This window comes from Bubalus bubalis, chromosome 8 (assembly GCF_019923935.1).
Source record: "Bubalus bubalis isolate 160015118507 breed Murrah chromosome 8, NDDB_SH_1, whole genome shotgun sequence".
NCBI classification, from domain to species: domain Eukaryota; kingdom Metazoa; phylum Chordata; class Mammalia; order Artiodactyla; family Bovidae; genus Bubalus; species Bubalus bubalis.
In genome coordinates this window covers 102,097,592-102,108,098 of record NC_059164.1, presented here as the reverse complement: position 1 = coordinate 102,108,098, position 10,507 = coordinate 102,097,592, and positions in this window count along the sequence as shown.

Here is a 10,507-nt window from a genome sequence, read left to right as displayed (position 1 = left end):
TAGTCATAATTATAACAGCTTCCCTTCATTGTACCTTTCCTGTATGACAGGAAAGTTCTAAGTCCTTTTTAAAACATATTTAATTGATTTATTTTTTGGCCATGCAGCATGTGGGATCTTAGTTCTCTGACCAAGGATTGAAGCCTTGACCAAGATCCCCTGGAGGAGGGCATGGCAACCCACTCCAGTATTCTTGCCTGGACAGAGGAGTCTGGCAGGCTGCAGTCCATGGGGTCACAGAGAGTCAGACACAACTGAAGCGATTTAGCGTGCTCGCATGCCCTTGCGTTGGAAGTGTGGCGTCTTAACCACTGGACTGCCTGGGAAGTTCCCTAAGTCCTTTAAATAGGCTACCTTATTTAATTATCCAGAGATGAGTTAGACAGAGATGAGTTAGATCAGTACTGCCCTTAGAACTGGGCAAGGGCGTCTCTGCACTGGGCCTCGACTTTAGAAGCTCCTCTCTGCTGACGATTTACGTCTTTTTAGGTCCCAGGAAAATCTTTCTCTACATCTCTTACACTATGTCCTCAACACAAAAGGTGATCGCAGAACTTCCCTGGTGGTCCCGTGGTTGGTTGAGAAGCCACCTTGTAAAGCAGGGTACTTGGGTCTGATCCCTGACTGGGGAACTAAGATCCCACATGTGGTGGAGCAACGGAGCCCACACGCCACAACTAGAGAATCCTTACGCTGCAACGAAAGATCCCTCATGACCCAACAAAGTTCCGGGATGTAGCAACTAACTTGTTGCAGCAAAACAAAGTGATCGCTTCTGAACGCTGTGCAGGTCTGTGGGTTGTACCCCTGCCAACAGTGGAGACAGGTATGGTTTTAGGCTTTGCAAAGGATTTCACTGGTGCGAACATGCACGTAAGCAAAAACAAACGAACTTGTCAAGTCCTGCTTGTCAGAGGGGATGCAATAGAATCTTTCGAAATAAAGTAACATTTCCCAGTAGTTTTCAGTGTCCATTTCCCTTCCTCTTTGTGTTCCAATCAGCAGTTCTGCAGACACAAATTAAATAGTATTTGCTGCTAGTGCATACAGAGGCTGGGGAACATTTTTCATTATTAAACAATCCATACTACTCTTCAACATTTATGAAGTAGTTTTCCAGGTAATACATGAGACAAGATATTGAGTCTTTAGGCATTACATGGACACTGAATTGGGTATTGAATAGTTTGATGTTTTATTTTGATTAAAGAATCCTTAAGATTTAACTAAATTTAGCTAAAAATTGAATGGGGAGTTGCACTTGAACCTCATGATGCAGAAAGTCGCAAGAAAAAGCCAGATCACCTACAAAATCATACATTTTCTGTCTTTTTTAAAGTTTTCATTTCTTTTTTGGCTGTTCCACGCAGCTTGCAGGATCTTGTTTCCCCAACCAGGGATGGAACCTGGGCCCCTGGCAGTGAAAGTGCTGAGTCTTAACCACTGGACCACCAGGGAATCACCATAACCTTTCTTGGGCTCGTAAGAGAGCTGTGGTCACAAGTCAATCAACTTCACTGAAATCCAAAGAGTGACAAGATTCTGCGAAGAGAGACATGACACAGAAACTAATTCACTTTTGAAAGAGCATGAGGGAAGGAATGGCCCCCATACAAATGGATAAGATGAAATCACATACATTTTAACAAATTCCTAAAGGCCGATTGTGGGCTAGCATGTCAATTTATAATCTGTGTAGCAGAGGAAAACACAGAAAGTTAGGTAAGAACAGCCAAAACAAACAGACTGCGATGATTAATAGGTAATCTCTAGCCCCAAAACACACTTTCAAAGATAAGATGACCTCCATATTATAGAAATGTTTACGAATGCAGCAAAAGATAAAGAAATTATAATACCCAGCTGGACAAGGGGCTTGAAGGCTGTCACTCTCAGGCACTGTGGGGAAAGGGTCCACTGGAAGACAAGTTGGCAAGCTCATTAAAGGTCTTAAAAATACACGTCATTGATCAAATAATTTCAGTGTCAGAAATTTATTGTGTGATAATAATAAAAAACATGTAGAGGGATTTACTTACAAAGTTGTTTATGTTTATTAGGGTTGTGGTGAGAAAGACATGGCACACTTAAACTGGATAAGTGGGGTGAATTTAATGAAGGACTATTTACAAAAACATGGTCAGGTGAAGGGAAACCTACCAGGGTCAGTGGAATACGTGGGCTAGTGGTGATGAGGGTACCAACCTGAGCATGAAGATGCGAGGCGAGGGCCTGTTATAGGAGCCCAGGGAGAGTAGCCATAGGAGAGAACCTCCCACCGGGTACAGTCAAGTTCTTTCACTCATGGACACCAACAACTAGAAGCCCTTTAGGGAGGACCTGGGCAATAAATACCCTTGTCTCCCTTTTCTCTGTTGTCTAATTTCTTGCTCCCATTGATTGAACCCACAGGAGGCCAGATAAAAAGGAAGGTCAACGATGAAGTCTGGCAAAGGTCAGCTTACTGAAGCAAATAGCATGGTGGAGAGGGAGGGATGGACACGGGCTAATAAAACATCAAACACAGTGTCTGATGCAGCATTGCCTATAATGGTAAAATATTGGAAACCACCTATATGTCCAACATTAGGGAACTCCTGAACAACTTAGGTTCATATCTGGGAATACAATGCCACCATTAAAAATGATGTCCGCAAGTATTTACTAAGGTGGGAAGATATTCATAATATAGTGTTGAATGAAACAAAACCTTATCTACAGCGTGAACCCAATTTTATATTAGTATTGTGTGTGTGTGTGCGTGCACGCGTACGTGCATACACATATGCATTTGTAGTGTCTGGAAGAATATTCAGTCTAATGTTAACAGTGCTTCTTTTGGAGTGGTGAGATTATAGGGCATAACTTTGCTTTTTGGTATATTCTGCCTTTTCTGCAATATGTAATAAAAAATTAAAGTTCTTTTTTGAAAAGTGAGAAATATGTCATAATCCCAAATTAATTCTGTGAGTTAAATAGGTGCTATTCTTAAAACTGATAAGGAAAATTCATTAAAAATTCTATTAGAAGCCAATTTCACTTTTGAACATGGTTACAACATTCTTCAATGAAATTCTAGCAAAGAATTGAGCAACAATAATTACTGTATATAATTAGATGCAGGTAACAATACTGGGTGACTTACCCAACTCTCTATCTTTTTCATCCAACACTATGAAGTAGGTATTAACATTTTCATTTTTAGGCAGAGAAATCAAGGCTCAGAAAAGTCATGCTCAAAGTTATGTGGTTGCTGCTGCTGCTGCTGCTAAGTCACTTCAGTCGTGTCTGACTCTGTGCGACCCCAGAGATGGCAGCCCACCAGGCTCCCCCGTCCCTAGGATTCTCCAGGCAAGAACACTGGAGTGGGTTGCCATTTCCTTCTCCAATGCATGAAAGTGAAAAGTGAAAGTGAAGTCTCTCAGTCGTGTCCGACTCCTAGCAACCCCATGGACTGCAGCCTACCAGGCTCCTCTGTCCATGGGATTTTCCAGGCAAGAGTACTGGAGTGGGGTGCCATTGCCTTCTCTGAGTTATGTGGTTATTAAATGACAAAACAGTATTCAAAGTCAGATCTGTCTTCATCTAAAATCTGTGTTTCAGGGAGCCCAGCCTGGCACTCTGTGATGACCTACAGGGTGGGATGTGAGGAGGAGACAGAGGCTCAGGTGGGAAGGGATATATATATATAAAATTATGACTGATTTGTATTGTTGTATAGAAGAAACCAATACAAAATCATAAAGCAACTTTCCACTAATTAAAAAATAAATGAAAAAAATAAATAAAATCTGTGTTGTTAACCACACTATGACTAAATAGAACTTATCTCCAAGTATAATATGAGCAGATTGCAAAGAAAACTCTGAATACATTACTTCATGTCAACAACAGAATGATTAATGAACATCAGAAGATTGTAAACACTGCACAGGCATTGTATAATATTTAAAAGACTCTCTGAAGCTAAAACCAGGTAGCTACTTCATTAACTTGGCATCTATATCTTTAAAACGAGTTAAAGAGACTCACAGACTTAGAAAACAAACTTATGGTTGCTGGGGGAGAAGGGATACTTAGGGAGTTTGGGAAGGTCATGTACACACTGTTATATTCAAAATAGATAACCAACAAAGACCCACTGTATAGCACATGGAGCTCTACTCAATGTTATGTGCCAGCCTGGATGGCAGGGGGGTTTGGGGAAGAATGGCTACGTGGGTATGTATGGCTGAGTCCCATACATATACATGAGTCCCTTTGCTGTTCACCTGAAACTGCCATATCATTGTTAATCAGCTATACCCTAATGCAAAATAAAGAGTTTAAAGTTCGAAAAAATAAAAATAAAAACGAGTTAAGATGTGTGCATCAACTATACTTCAATTAAAAAAAAGTCAGCATCAGATTAACCACAAATTAACTGGTCAATGTCATAATTATTTAGAATATTTTTAGGGATTATTGTCATTGCTTTTAAGATGGCAAGAGTAGTTAGGAAAAAAATCAGAACATTCATATAGTATGGAAATTCAATCAGTAAATATTTACTGGGAACATACCATGTGTCAGGCATTGCCAAAACAGTGTCAAAGGATAATAACAGCTGACATTAATGTAGAGCTTGCTATATGCTAGACTGGACTCTTTTCTAAGTGCTTTAGATACACCAAATCAGTTCTTATACAACCCCACGACATAATGACTGTTACTATTCCATTTTATAGATGAGAACACTGAGGCACAGAGGGGCTAACGCATCATACAGTTACTAAGTGGGGGGGCTGTGACACAAATATAGGTAACTCTGACCTAAGAGTCTGAGCAAATAACCATTGTGTAAAATGCCCCTCTCTAGACAAGAAGCAACGCCGTCTGCCCTCAGGAAGATTATGATTTAATGTCAAACACAGACATAAAACCAAACACAAAATTAAATACGTGGTTTCAAATAGTAAATGCTAAAAAAAGGTAGAAGAGACTAACAGGAATGGCTTACTTAGATGGGGACAGGGCAGTCAGGGAAGGCTGGAGTGAGGAGAAGCCCATCAGAGGAAGGGTGGGTGAAGGGCCAGGGCTAGTGGGAAAGCCTGTGAAGGGGCCTGGGGGCGGTGCCTGGAAGGATAGTCCCAGACACTGCACATCCCTGAAGGAGTCTGCGAACATTTGCTGGTCAGGCCAAGCATCTGGTTTTATTTGAAGGGTGATGGGGAGATTTCAAAGTTTCGGTTTTTTATTTATGGAGTGTTTTTGTTCACTACAGATGCTTCATCTGCAGGTGTCTTTTATTTTGTTATTCACCTGATGGCTAAGCCATTCTATCAATGGGACTCACACCAGCATCTTCTGTGGTCACAGGTGACGGCAGCTGAGTTCCTTTCTGGCTGAGCCTCAGGCACACAGCCCCTCACACCCAAACGTGGAATTTCAAATTGATTCTTAGAAGGTTAGAGAGGCAAAGTGGTGAGGGTTGTATGAGGTAGTTCAGTCGCTCAGTTGTGTCCAACTCTTTGTGACCCCATGAATTGCAGCACGCCAGGCCTCCCTGTCCATCACCAACTCCTGGAATTCATTCAAACTCATGTCCATCGAGTTGGTGATGCCATCCAGCCATCTCATCCTCTGTCGACCCCTTCTCCTCCTGTCCACAATCCCTTCCAGCATCAGGGTCTTTTCCAATGAGTCAGCTCTTCGCATCAGATGGCCAAAGTATTGGAGTTTCAGCTTCAACATCAGTCCTTCCAATGAACATGCAGGACTGATCTCCTTTAGGATGGACTGGTTGGATCTCCTTGCAGTCCAATGGACTCTCAAGAGTCTTCTCCAACACCACAGTTCAAAAGCATCAATTCTTCGGCACTCAGTTTTCTTTATAGTCCAACTCTCACATCCATACATGACCACTGGAAAAACCATAGCTTTGACTAGATGGACCTTTGTTGGCAATGTCTCTGCTTTTAAACATGCTGTCTAGGTTGGTCATAACTTTCTTTCCAAAGAGTAAGCGTCTTTTAATTTCATGGCTGCAGTCACCATCTGCAGTGATTTTGGAGCCCCAAAAAATAAAGTCTGACACTGTTTCCACTGTTTCCCCATCTATTTCCCATGAAGTGATGGGACCAGATGCCATGATCTTCGTTTTCTGAATGTTGAGCTTTAAGCCAACTTTTTCACTCTCCTCTTTCACTTTCATCAAGAGGCTTTTTACTTCCTCTTCACTTTACTTTAATGATTATTCCCATTTTTCTGATGAAGAAACTAAGGTATGGAAAGTGGTGTTTGCCATAGATGTCAAATACTCATCATGGACCAGTGAAAATGAAAGTTGCTCAGTCATGTTTGACTCTTTGTGAACCCATGGATGAGTTCTCCAGGCCAGAATACTGGAGTGAGTAGCTGTTCCCTTCTCCAGGGGATCTTCACAACCTAGGGATCGAACCCAGGTCTCCTGCATTGCAGGTGGATTCTTTACCAGCTGAGCCAGCAGGGAAGCCCAAGAATATTGGAGTGGGTGGGCTATCCCTTCTTCAGCAGATCTTCCTAACCCAGGAATCAAACCAGGGTCTTCTGCAGTGCAGGTGGATTTTTTACCAACTGAGATACCAGGGAAGACAAAAAAATAGTGTATATCATGTGCTGTGCTGTGCTTAGACATGTCCAACTCTTTGTGATCCCATGGATGTAGCCAGTCAGGCTCCTCTGTCCATGGGGATTCTCCAAGCAAGAATACTGGAGTGGGTTGCACCCTCCTCCAAGGGGTCTTCCCAACTCAGGGATCGAACCCAGGTCTTTGGCATTGCAGGCAGATTCTCTACCATCTGAGTCACCAGGAAAGCCCATCATGGACCAAGTCTAGGATTTATTAGCGAATGTGAATAGTGAGTTAAAAGTTGGCAGTTTCTATACTCAACTTATCACACAGCAGTCATTGGACTTTGTTTTCATGATCGAGCTGTTCCATCCAATATGGTGGCCACATAGATATTCAGCTTTAAATTCATTAAACTGAAATAACATTAAAAATTCAGCTCCTTAGTCACACTTTGGATGCTCATAGCAGCTACTTCACTGGACAGAACAGATTTATAGAACAGTTCCATCATCGCATAAAGTTCTTCTTGACAGCACTGGCCTAGGAATTCCTTAATTTGCTCTTTTAAATGGTGGAGGAGTTCCACACACAGCTGTTTGTGGGCGGATAATTTTATCATCCAGCTTCTCACAATTTTCACCAGAGCCTATGAAATTCAAATTTTGTAAGCATATTTCATTGTTTGGAGATTGTCATCACCTAAAGGGCAGAGATTGTGTTCTTTCTCTTTTTCTGTGAAGAGCTTTTAAAGTCATTCATTAAATTTAATAAGCTTTTGCTGATGCCAATGACTGTGGCTTACCAAACTCTATACAAGGCCGAGCTGATGTCATGTCTGAAGTGACCTTTTATGTTTTTTAAGCAATCACTGGTTGATGGTTCATAGTGTAGGGAAGAGGAATCCAGCATTTCTTTCCTTTTTAAAATTTTATTTATTTTTGGTTGTGCTGGGTCTTCATTGCTCTGCATGGGCTTTCTCGAGTTGCAGCGAGCGGGGACTACCCTTTGTTGCAATGCTTGGGCTTCTCATTGCAGTGGATTCTCTTGTTGTGAAGCACAGGCTCTAGGCCCACGGGCTTCAGTAGTTGCAGCATGCAGACTCCATAGTTGAGGCTCGTCTGCTCTAGAGTTAGGGCTCAGTAGTTGTGGTGCATGGGCTTAGTTGCTCTGAGGCATGTGGAATCTTCCCGGACCAGGGATCAAACCTGCGTCCCCTCATTGGCAGGTGGGTTTCCATCCACTGTACCACCAGGGAAGTCCCCAGCATTTCTTGATATACTTTGAAGTCTGAGAAGTTACTCTGTCTGTGTAAAGTTGGATAAGAAGATGCCCTGGTACATTTTTCTGGCTCTGGTACCCAAAGACAGTGGACAAACTCATGCTCTCCTAATTAATTTATTAGGTTAATTGTTCATGGAGGGCAGGGAAGGGTGAGCTTGGAGCTTAGTTCTTGTACATCCAAGTATTAACTGAGCCCTACAACCTGCCAAGCACTATGCTAGGCATCCAGGAATGAAAGAGGTGGAAACGAGTTGGTCTCTGACCTTGAAGAACTAGCAGACACATAGATTTACTCCACGTGGTCAGTGCCCTGACCGAGGTATCCCAGGGGCTGTGGGAACATAGAGGGAGGGCAACAGATCCAGGTTGGGGAGATTAAGGACCAATGAGTGGAGAAATGAAGGATACAGCTCAAGAGCAGATCTCTCCTAGGAAGGATATTCATCTAGGGATGTGCACGAGCAAAGAGTTTTTTAGAAAAGCAGGGAGATTAGGACAAATCGACAGAGTGGGTTTGGCTTTCTTTACTCAAGTCATTGATTCTTACTCAGGCCCAGATGGAAGAACAAGGAAGGGAATTGAGTGATCGTCATTCTCCTTCTCTGAAGTGGAGCCAGAGTTGATGAGTTCTAGAACCCAGTCATATGTGAGTTGGAGTTAGTAGAATGCCAGAGAAAGAGGGTGATTCTAAAAACAGCTTTCACCAACTGCTGCCACGGTTCTCCTATGGGTTTTTTTTGGCACATCTTAGGGGAGCTGCCCGTGGGTTTGGGGCTATAGTGGGAAACGGCCGAGGAGGGTGTGGGCAGAGGATTGAGCTGGTTGATCTGTGGCCATTTGTGTGCGGTGGGGAGGGGACTGGGGAAGGAGGTAAGGCAAACTGCAACAGACAGGGAGGTGAGGCTGGGAAGCTTGCTTCAGGAACATTCTTATTGTCATTATGGCCAACAAATGGTGCGAGAGAGACAGAAGTCTCTGGCTCAATCCATCTGAGACCAGGATCCTGGTTTTAAACCTTGTACCCCTGGTTCCCTGCACTTGGAGGATCTCTTTCTCCACTGGCTTCCCTTTTGATGGGCAGGAGGTCTTTCCTAGAGACTGAGGTCAATTTAGGTAGTTACTTTAGACCATGTCAGGTCTAAACTCTGCTTGCTATAATCTGACCATACCTATTTGTTCTTCTCCCCAAATTCCTCTAAATAGCTCTTCCTCCAGTTAACAAGTGTCCCATCCTGTGCCCACATTCCATTTATTTCTACCTTCTTGCCTTTAGAATTTCTCTCTTACCTTTCTTTGCCTTGTCTTCCTACCCTTGTTTTCTCTGTAATACCCTCTCTCCTTTTTTTTCAAAAAACCTTTTTGGCCACACTGCTCGGACATGTGGGATCTTAGTGCCCCCACCCCCACCCCCACCAGAGATCGAACTCTCACCCCTTGCCGTGCAAGCATGGAGTCTTAACTGTTATTTGAGTTTTCCAACCCCCCCCCCAAATTTATTTTCCAACCCACCCCCTCCCCAAACCTGCCATGTAACACTGAGACTTAGGGTGTTGGAAAGGGAGAAATCACGTTAAAGACCACCAAACCCTTCATCTGAACTCATCTTTATCTGTCCTTTCCTCTCTTCTCTTGGAGGAAGACACTTCTAAACACTTTTTTATTGAAAACACAAATATGACAACATCTAAAGAGAGAATGGACTTCCCTGGTGGCTCAGATGGTAGAATACTCTCAATCTCATCATCTTAATACAACAATTTTAAGTATTACACCATTCCTTTCCAGTCATACTCATTGTTTTACATCATCTCATAAACCACTTTAGTTTTTCTCCATTTAACATCATAACCCAAACACGTCTTTAGTTTCCTCACAGTTCTTGTAAGGGAAGCATAATACTGCCTCTTGTTACTGTAATGTAATTATATCAAGCCACTCTCCTGATACTGGACAGGGGTTGCTGGCTCTTAATTTTTTTTAAAATCACAAACAATGCTTTTAATTATTTAGCTTCATACAGTATTCACATAACAGAAACGGAAAAATCTGTTGTTGTTGTTTAGTCACTAAGTCATGTCTGACTCTTTGCGACCCCATGGACTGTAGCTCACCAGGCTCCTCTGTCCATGGGATTTCCCAGGCCAGAATACTGGAGTGGGTGCCATTGGCTCTATTTTTCAAAAGAATTACATGCTGCTCTGAATTCTGAGAATTTATATCAATTATCCTTCCCTTGTATTTTTTGAGGTTAATTTGTGCTTTTATTTGCCAGTATAATTTAACTACAGTGGCCTGCAAAGTTTTTGACCTAAGAGATCAATTTTACATCACAATCCAACAAACACACACACATATATAATGTGTATACATAAGTAAAAGTGAAACAAAATTTTGCCAAAAATGTCTACTCTGAGTGTTAATTTTTTTTGAGATTTTTTAAAAAAGCAGTTTTAGGTTCACAACAAAAATGACAAGAAGGTACAGAGATTCCTCATATACCCCCTCCACTGGAATACATAGCCATTATCAACCAGGTGGTACATTTTTTTTTTAATCAAGAATGAACTGTATTGACACATCAGAATCAACCAAGGCCCCCAGTTCATCTTAGGGCTCACTTTAAAGTGAGTAGTG